This window comes from Macrobrachium nipponense, chromosome 21 (genome assembly GCF_015104395.2).
Source record: "Macrobrachium nipponense isolate FS-2020 chromosome 21, ASM1510439v2, whole genome shotgun sequence".
Lineage (NCBI taxonomy): Eukaryota > Metazoa > Arthropoda > Malacostraca > Decapoda > Palaemonidae > Macrobrachium > Macrobrachium nipponense.
In genome coordinates this window covers 57,952,065-57,962,064 of record NC_087212.1, presented here as the reverse complement: position 1 = coordinate 57,962,064, position 10,000 = coordinate 57,952,065, and the positions used below count along the sequence as shown (strand labels likewise).

The 10,000-nt window shown below is 38.0% G+C and overlaps 1 protein-coding gene across 4 annotated transcripts in view; it reads left to right on the top strand.

Annotated features, from left to right (window-relative positions):
* LOC135198053 (acetylcholine receptor subunit alpha-like) overlaps nucleotides 1-10,000 on the top strand; it is a 953,996-nt gene that overhangs the window by 766,435 nt on the left and 177,561 nt on the right. The gene's annotated exons all lie outside the window — the stretch shown is intronic.

Genomic DNA, 10,000 nt, shown 5'->3' with positions numbered 1-10,000 from the left:
ACAACTCACTCATATTCTTGGCGACGAGCCACCCATTTAACTTACGGCAAGATTTATAGAGAGCGTAATATTCCAACCATATATATATACATATATATATATATATATATATATATATATATATATATATATATACACTATTTATATGTATATATATAAATGTATGTACTGACACCCACTCACGCGTGCATTGTGTTTATGTATATATTATATATATATATATATATATATATATATATAATATATTATATATATATATATATATGTGTGTGTGTGTGTGTGTGTGTGTGTATGTATTGTATATGATATGATATATTATATCTATAAATATAGGTATATATATCTATATATAATTAATATATATCTATAATATATAATCTAAAAGAGAAGAAGAAGAAGTTGCTTGAACCGAATACATCTTCAGGAATACACAAGGAGATATCGCTGTATCTTGGAGACGATCTTCTTAATGGCTCAATTTTAGTTTGGTTAATTTTCCTAGGGAAAGAGTAAAATCTGAAATGTCAGCTTTAGACTGGCTTTATTGTTCGTCTTTTTCTCGGGATTTCAGAACAACTGGAACGCTGAAGGTTTCTCAAAATGGCGAGACTTGTCTTTCTGGTTTTATGCCGATTTGAATGTTGCACTAAATTACCGGAAATGATCAGGCAAATGCATAACTTAGTGACAAAATAATGTATTAAAGTTATAAGCTTCTCATTTCTGGGATTTGCTTAATTCGTTATCAGTAATTCACTAGTTAATTCGTCAGTAAGAAATGTCAAAGGAAAAGGCTGGTTGATGAGTCACTAGATTAATCATTTTGTTTAAGAATACCTCATCGTATATGTTTCTTAGTGGAGTAGTAAAACTACCTTTGTTTCTCGTTTGACCAGTAGCCGGGCCATAATGCACCACACGGTACTACATTGTTCATGGTCAATAATCACCGGCAATGATTTCATAGCCAGTAAGAACGGTCGTGGTTCTTCTCCCGCACGCTCTCTCTTCATGACAACCGGGCCATGACCCTCGCCTCATCCAGGGCACTGCTTGTAATCGAAATGATGAATAGAAAATGCTAATAAACCCGGGTTCAGTTTCCTTCTTCCTCCCTCAGCATATCTCTGAATCCGGATTCATTTTTCTTCAGATTTTGTGTGATTTCAGCATTCATTACTGGTGTGCTCATTTTCTGTGCGGTAAAGATGAATGTTCCTCGCGTTCAGGCATTCCCCGTTTATCTTGACTTGACAGAAGTGGCTCGTGATTCTCGTTGGTTCTCTGCCAGTTTGTTCATTCAAACGGCTGGTTGTGCTGCTTGCGTGAGAGAGAGAGAGAGAGAGAATATTGCTTCTCCGTCCGAACTTTCTCAAGTATAGTTGTGTTACACGTACTTGAGGGAACTTCCTTGAATATCTTAAGTAATTGTTCCCAAGAGGTGCAAGAATATGACTCTCGGTTATTGTGGCCACTCTCGTTAACTAATTCACATGTTGTGTTCTTACTTCTGTTATTTCTGATTTTTACCATAGTCCATACTTGAGGGGGTAGTGCCGTTAGTACACCTCACGCGGTACACTGTAGGCATTTTTAAGGTTCTTTGCAGCGTCCCTTCGGGCCCTGGCTGCATCCCCTTTCAGTCCTCTTACTGTACCTCCGTTCATAGTCTTCTTCCATCTTACTCTCCAATCTTTGCTGACAGTTGTTTCATATGCAACTGTGAGGTTTTCCTCCTATGACACCTTTAAAATCTTTACCTCTCAGTTTCCCTTTCAGCGTTGAATGACCTCGTAGGTCCCAGTGCTTGGCCTTTGGTCTAAATTTTATATTCCATTCCACTGGAAGAGTTACTCTCGTCTGCACAGCAACATTATTATCATACGGCTAAATAAATGGAACTTCTGACGCTGCCAGAAACCTCTCACTCAAGATGTCTCTCTCTCCGATTTGCACGTGAAGCGTGATTCTGGGGACATCCGTGTTGATGTTCTGCAGAAATCTAGTGCATGTGCGCCTGCATGTCAAAGATTTTGCAGCAGAAACGTTCCTGGAATCTGCATTGGATGAAAGGATGTTTTCTTAATGACGACAGCGGGTTGAAATGATAGTACATTCAGTAATGATTTTCTTTACCAGCATTGCCTCGCAAATTCAGTAATGATTTTTTTTACTAGCATTGCCTCGCAATTTATATTATAAATATGTATGTGTTTATACATATCCATATGTATAGAATTATAGAGATGTGAGTTTTTAAAAAGTATGGACTTCGAAGATAGTGTCTGATACACAGGCAAATTAAGTCTTCATATTTATACCTGCGTTATTCGATAACGTTCCGGAGATGAATGACAAACACTGAAACAGTCTCCTTTTCCCACGAGTATTTTTCTTTCTTTTTTATATATGAGGCATGGATGGTTTTTCTTCCATGAACAATGTGTGAAGGTTCCTCTGTGTGGCTTTTCTTGAGAGGAACCGCATATCCAAGTTTTTCAGCTGTTTCAAAGATTTATTCTCTCTCTCTCTCTCTCTCTCTCTCTCTCTCTCTCTCTCTCTCTCTCTCTCTCTCTCTCTCTCTCTCTGCCCTTTTTATACATATGTATAGATATATATACATGTACGTGTATATATATATATATGTGTGTGTGTGTGTGTGTGTGTGTGTGTGTGTAAATAAGTTCCTTTCACTGCAATCCGGCAGCACATTATGAAGATGAAAAGCAATATTCACACGTTGCAACCATGTGTGACAAGAGTATGATATATGTAGGTGTGAGACAGTACGACCGTCGAGTCTGGTGGGTTTACTCGCTCGAACACCTGCTTGAGGAGAATGAACTCGTCGGTGAAATCCTATTTCCAGTGTTCTCCTGGCAGGTCCATATTTTTGGTTTGATTGATGATTCGTATTGTTGGTTTGATTGATGATAGTAGGTTCTAGCATCTTTAAAGACCAGCTCGGTCCCACTTCAATTTATGATATGGCCTATATACATATGTGCGAAAATCCCCGAACTCTCTGTAGCATTTCGTACTGATCTTTTGTGCTCTATTCATCTCATTGCAGTTTCTGTTGGGTGTCTTGTAAACTCCAGCGTTTGGTTCTTTTTCATTTAACTCTCTGCTAATGAGTGAACTCCCGATGGATTTGGAATAATGAAAAATAAATGGAATAGATTTGAGGTGTTCGGTTGCTATATACATATATATAGTTCTTTCCTTTTATCTAAAAAGGAGATTTTGATCAGCCTGCTACACCCTTAGCCCGACATTGTTTATCACTTGCAGTCCAAAAAGACTAGGAAATTCTTTCGAAATGTTTGTTTGTGTGTGCGTGTGTGTGTGTGTGTGTGTGAGAGAGAGAGAGAGAGAGAGAGAGAGAGAGAGAGAGAGAGAGCGATGTTCCTTCACCGTAGGAAAAGTGGATACAGCCATTTGCTTCAGTATCACTAATATTCAGGTAAAAATAATGATTGATTATAACTGCTGCTTTATGGACAAAACCTGAAAATAACGTAAGTGCTGTTTTTGCGTCATGAAAATTTTAGTGATACGATTATATTTTACTGGTTAAAAAATGCTGGTCGTAAGTTCTCCCCACGGATTAATAGGCGCCGTAGCAGTTTTGTCTTGACGGTAAAACCAAAATTCGAGCTTTACAAAAAAACATGGCCAGTATAGAGAGGGATAGATTTGAAGTCTCCTAAGTTGCTTTGCTGATGAATGAAAAATAACTAATCTTTCAGTCATCCAAGGTTATTCGGGTCCTTTTTACTCACAAGAGAGAGACTGAAACAAGATGAAAAAATCCGAGAGCTGGAAGATCTTGCTGAGAAAAAGAGGCACTGACATCCAGGTACGTGTCATGTTACCGGCTTACAAGACTAGCGTTTTAAGGAATTGACTTTAGTATTAGGAGTACTGTTGTAAGAGAAAATTGAAGATCTCTCTCTCTCTCTCTCTCTCTCTCTCTCTCTCTCTCTCTCTCTCTCTCTCTCTCTCTCTCTCTCCCCTCGTATCACGATGTTGGCGCGAGTTCGTGAAACCTCATGCAAAGGGAACGATGTGGCTATGTTGACCTAAGTAGTTTTTAACTATTTGTTGTTTGTCGCAGCGGGTGTGAAGAGAGAGAGAGAGAGAGAGAGAGAGAGAGAGAGAGAGAGAGAGAGAGAGAGAGAGTGGGGGAAAAACAGATGTGAGTATTTGGTACTCCTACGAAATGTACTATATGATAAAAACCAGAAGGCCTACACGCACACAACGCACACATTTGAATGTTATTGAAACTCGTGTAGGTTGGAGATATGAACGATGAGTCTTTTCAATATGAGAGCGGTGTATTCATAGTTAACATGGTCCTATGTCCTCCAACGACTTCGTTTTATATTCTTATTAGTACAACATTTGTTAGTTTTTATTATCAGTTTAAGTAAGCATTTCAATTCTAGTTTAGCTAAACAAATTTTTCTAATAAGAAATGTATTTCTTTTGATATACGTACAGCACAGGTCATCAGCCCAAAAGTTATGCTATAGTTCTGCGACGCGTGTAAATATATTTTTCTCTCCAGGTGTACATAAGAATGACATCTTTTCTTGCATGACGATGATACTTATCCATTATTGCTCTTTGATTTCAGTTTTATGCTCCCCACCATTCATATCGTGACGTTTTAAAGGCATGTCTCATATATTTGTGAAAGGTCATCTGGCCTCAGTCGAAAGTGGTTGGTTACCCGAGTCGTTCAAGTGAAGTGTGGTGCAGATCTTTTCCAGTGTCCATATTTCTCCAGTATAACAATAAGGTCTCGTTCCAAGCGGAACGCCTATCCATGCTTCCTTGATTTATTGCGGCATTTGCCTTTAGCGCGCATCCTCTTGGCTTCGGAGACTACCTCCACTCTCCTTCACTTCTTCGGCGAGGTATTCTTGAGTCACCTGGCACCTGGAAATCACTTTATATGCATGGAATATTTTCAGACGTCCGTTACTCTTGTTTGGGCCTCAGATCTTGAGTGAGGTTCGTCCCCTGTCCGTCTTCTAAAACATTCTCTCTCTCTCTCTCTCTCTCTCTCTCTCTCTCTCTCTCTCTCTCTCTCTCTCAGAATCTTTTTCCTATTACCCTTATGGCTGTTTCTGACACCGAATTCAAGGGAGTTGTGATTTACGCTCTTCAAATATAAAGGTAACTTTTGTTGAATGCGATCGTGCGAAAGTCACGGTGTCTTTAAGCGATTTCTTTCGTTTCGTTTTGCTTCACTGTTATTATGTTATTATTACTGAACGTAGATTAGTCTCCCAAGACTGACAAGTCATTATATTATTTCTTGTCTTCTCTCCCTCTCTCTCTCTCTCGGTTATTCCATTGTGGATGTCTGCCAACAGACTCTCTCTCTCTCTCTCTCTCTCTCTCTCTCTCTCTCTCTCTCTCTCTCTCTCTCTCTGTAATTTAGTTTTCTTAAAATCTGTTAGATTGAAGCGAAATTGGAGCGTTCAGTCTTTTGTGTGTTGCTTAGGAACTAGGATGACGGGACTTGGCCGAATGCGTTTTCTGGAGCACAAAGGAATTTATGCTGATTCATTGTCACCTTGTAGTTCCATTCAGGCGGTGGCGCCAGAGGGTGTGAGGCAGCAGGTTGCTGGTAGGTCTTTTGAGATAGGGTGAATAGACTCATCAGGCTAAGAATATTAAAAGAGCATTTATATGATTTCAGTTTAGAAAAAGTGAAAAGCTGCGCAGATTATTCCAAATTGGCTCGCTGCACTCTTAGAGAGAGTTAAATATATCTTAGCTTTACCAGACCACTTAGCTGATTGACAGCTCTCCTAGGGCTGGCCCGAAGGATGGGATATTTTTACGTGGCTAGGAACCAATTGGCCACCTAGCAACAGGACCTACAGCTTATTGTGGAATCCGAACCCCATTATATCGAGAAAGGAAATTCTGCCACCAGAAATAAATTCCTCTGATTCAGCGTTGGCCGAGCCGAGAATCGAACTTCGGACCACCAGATTGGTGGTAGCCGAGCGCGAAAACCACTCGTCCAACGCGGAACTTTCAGTCTTAGAAAAATAATCTAATAGTGATGAACAACTTCTGTTGACTTACGGCAGTATTTAGCCAACAGATTTTGGCAGAAGCCAGAAAAGATCAAGATTTATTTCAAAAGGTTAGTTAGCATTGCTGCTATAAACTGGTGGCTTGTAAACAATAGTAGAAAAAGCGAAGCAAAAAAATACCCAAATACGTAAAATTGAAGTTTTAGGCGTAGCAAGACTTACTACACCACAGAAAAGTAGGCCTCCGCAAGTGCACACTTAAGCCTTCTAGAGAAAGAGAGAGACTTCAGTCAACACGGTGTAAACAAGGCACGTGATGCCATAGAAGAGTGCAAACACGTAGGAGAAAAGGGAAGGAACCACATTCCCGAGATTCGGTTTGAAAGGAAACCAGTCTTAGCGAGAGAGAGAGAGAGAGAGATAAGGGGAAGGAGAGGGTTAGCGCGAATTCCATTTATGATGACGGTAGTGATAATCTTTACTGTTGATTAAGGAAATCAATGGAATGAAATTTATGAGCCGTGCCTGAATCTACGGCCAGGAAGTTAAGGAAGAAGTGAAAGAGAGAGAGAGAGAGCGAGAGAGAGAGATAGAGATAGAGATAGAGAGAGAGAGAAAGAGAGAGAGAGAAATGTAAGATTGCTTTTGAGGACATCTTTAAAAAAATAGATAGTTTCAAGAAATATCAAAGAATTATATCTTTTCTGTCCTACAGTACGATTTAATAAGCTTGATGTTGATGTTTACAGCTTCTTCGTAAGTTTAGTGGACACAGCCCCAATCGGTTGAGAGGTTCTGAGAATAGGAAAAGTGCTACACTAAATCCATTATGAAATAGGTTCCATTTTCCTTGATTTTCATTTCTTTTCGTTGTTTGGGTGATGCGCTCATTTCATTGGATATTAAATAGTGCAAATGAAGACAAAAGAGGCAGACCTTGTGTCTCTTGGAGAGGAAACTTCGTCCTCCCTATCATCACCTATAAACGCGCGCGCGCACACGCACACACACACACGCGCATGTATATATATATATATATATATATATATATATATATATATTATATATATATATATATATATATAAGCGTGTGTGTGTGTGTGTGCCGCGTGCATTTTGCAAATTTCTGTAGCTTTAAAAAAAAAAAAAAAAAAAATTATTCCTGATGACGTGAAAATCATATGGCCAAATCATAAGCTTTGAGTATTAGGTTGAATAAAGCGACTTATGACGACACGCTTGTTGCCCTGACTGAGAAATCAGTTAATCAGCTTAGTATACAAATATTCCAGCAGGACATTAGATATATATATATATATATAATATATATATATATATATATATATATATATATATATATATATATATATATATATATATATATATATATATATATATTTATACATGTTTTGTTTATCTGGGGATTTACCTGGTAGCTTTTTATGCGAGTCACGGTAGTCTGAAACTGTACTTTTAAAAAGAAGAGCAGTCATGGAAAAGCAGAACGTACGCTCGTTATTTTTATCGTAATTTTTCAGTTTATTTACTTTGATTTTTACATAACTCCTTGTAAGAAAGACCAGTTTTGCTTCTTGCTGAAAATGCGTTCTATCATTTCTATTCATGGTTTTATTTTAGAATCACAAATTCCTTTCCTCTTAACTGGAATTTGTCAATACTAACGCAACTTTCACCCGCCATCGCTTTGTACTATTTATCATTGCTTTTCTTATTTATAGTAGTATGATATTCTTTGATCTTTCTTTTTTGTGTTTTCTTAATTCTACCCTTCAAAACATCTCTCTCTCTCTCTCTCTCTTCTCTCTCTCTCTCTCTCTCTCTCCTCTCTCCTCTCTCTCTCTCGCATCTCTCTCTCTCTCTCTCTCTCTCTCTCTCTCTCTCTCTCTCTCTCTCTTGTAGAGCATTTTGTTGGAACTGAGTTCGCAGCGTAGAAGACGGAAAAAAAACGCTCGAGGCATATTCCCTAAAAGTCAATGCATGCTTTGTCCTCAACAGTTGCGTAACTGTCGAGTTGTGTGGTTGCTGCTTGGAAGTAAAAAGTGAAGGTGAACAAAAGTTGCAAAAGGAAATGCTTCAACACAGTTATCCTCGTATTCGTCAAGAATTGTTTTAGTAGTATTTGTACGACTGTCCTGTGATTTAGTCAGGAATCGAAATAATTTTGTCTAGCATGAATATTTGTATTATAAGAATCAGTGTCTTCACTTCAGCTAGACACTTCTTTTCATAACAACTCTCTCAAGTCACTAAGCTTAGGCACTTTTCACTAAATTGTATACATATATTTTGATCATGACTAGTGGCACTTTTATAAGACTGGTGTGCTCTTGCAGGGAGAGCTACCCTTAAGTTAATCACGACTTAGAAATCGTTGCAGTAAAACAACATTAATCTTGTTTGTAGGGGGCGACTGTAATGTAAGATCTAAGAACGTTAGGGTTGGGGTGTAAGACAGACGTACAAAGTTTCATCATAATGAAGGAATTCGAATCGAGCGCCCCTGAGTAAACGATGCGAGATTCTGTCTGCCATCTTTTTTTTTTTTTTTTTTTTTTTTTTTTTTTTTTTTTTTTAATTCCTCTTTTCGTCTCTGCTTCCACTTTTTATTTAATTATCCTCTTCTGACTTCATCCAACATTTCCGAGTCTATTTCTCTTACAAATTTTATTGTCTTCGATACGTCAGAAGTTATGAGTTTATTGATCTTTTCCTTCTCTTGTTTCCTCTCTTTGTTGCATCCATTCTCTCTGGAGTTCCTCCTCGTGTTGTCACTTTCATGATTTACTTTGAAATAATGGAAGAGGATAATAATTCATCCCAGAGCTTGGAGATTATTAAGGTCCGACACTTCGTAAAAGAAAAAATAATGAACTTCTGCCCGAAGCTCAGGATAAATGGAGCAGGTTATTCTTCAGAGGGATTTTTTTTTTTTTACGAAACGTATTCCAGAGAAGGAAAAGCGAGTGACTTATTGCGCTAATGCGTGTGAGCAAGCGGACGCCTAAGTTTACAAGCTTTACATAAGCGAGTGCTATTTGTTATAAATAGTAACAGCGGACGCAGCACAGATTGTTGAGTTTATGATCGGTAGCATCTGCGCCTTTGCAGGTTATGCAGTTAGATATATACAACATAGCGCTTACAAATGTATACTACTTCATATTATTCATTCATAAATTTATCGCCCTTTGAACGTCAAAGGTTGGCAGAGGCTGTATAACTGTAGCCTGGCTAAGTGACGCGGTGCCTATTTTTTTTCCTTTTTTTTTTTTTTACCTGTATACAAGTGAGAGTAATTTTCCAGTTTTGACTAGGATTTGCTGCAGTGTCCAGGTAATCCAACGTTTTCAGATGGTAATAGACAACGTGTTTGTTCGTCTATGACACCTACTTGCATCTTTTGTTGTTATTCTTTTCTCTGGGAGACGTTGGAATTTAAACTGGCGGTATATATAGAATTTTTAATATCTGTTCTCATGATTTCATGCAAGCACAGTAAAGTAAGGAAAACTTTACAGCTTGTGGTGTTTGACAGAGAATCCCATTCTTAACGTTTTTGTTAAAAATATCTTTTAACTTTTACATATGACAAACTAATTATGACTATTATGCAATAGTCTAATAAAGAGGAAAACCTCCTTGGTATGATAGTTACCGAAACAAATCTTTCAATTTCTTTTATCGACTAATGGCTGCGCACGCTCGTAATTGTAAGCTCACAGTTATATGCACACAAGTGAACACTTCCGGACTTTCATGTAATTTCATGCATTTAAGTAGTACATTTCATTTGGCGTGACTTTCTGCCAATGCATACATAATATGTTGGGGAATTATGTCAGTAACTTTTATTTACTTTATCTTTCAATTGCTAATGAGTTTGGATTATTTTCTTTCCTCTTAACGATGTTGCA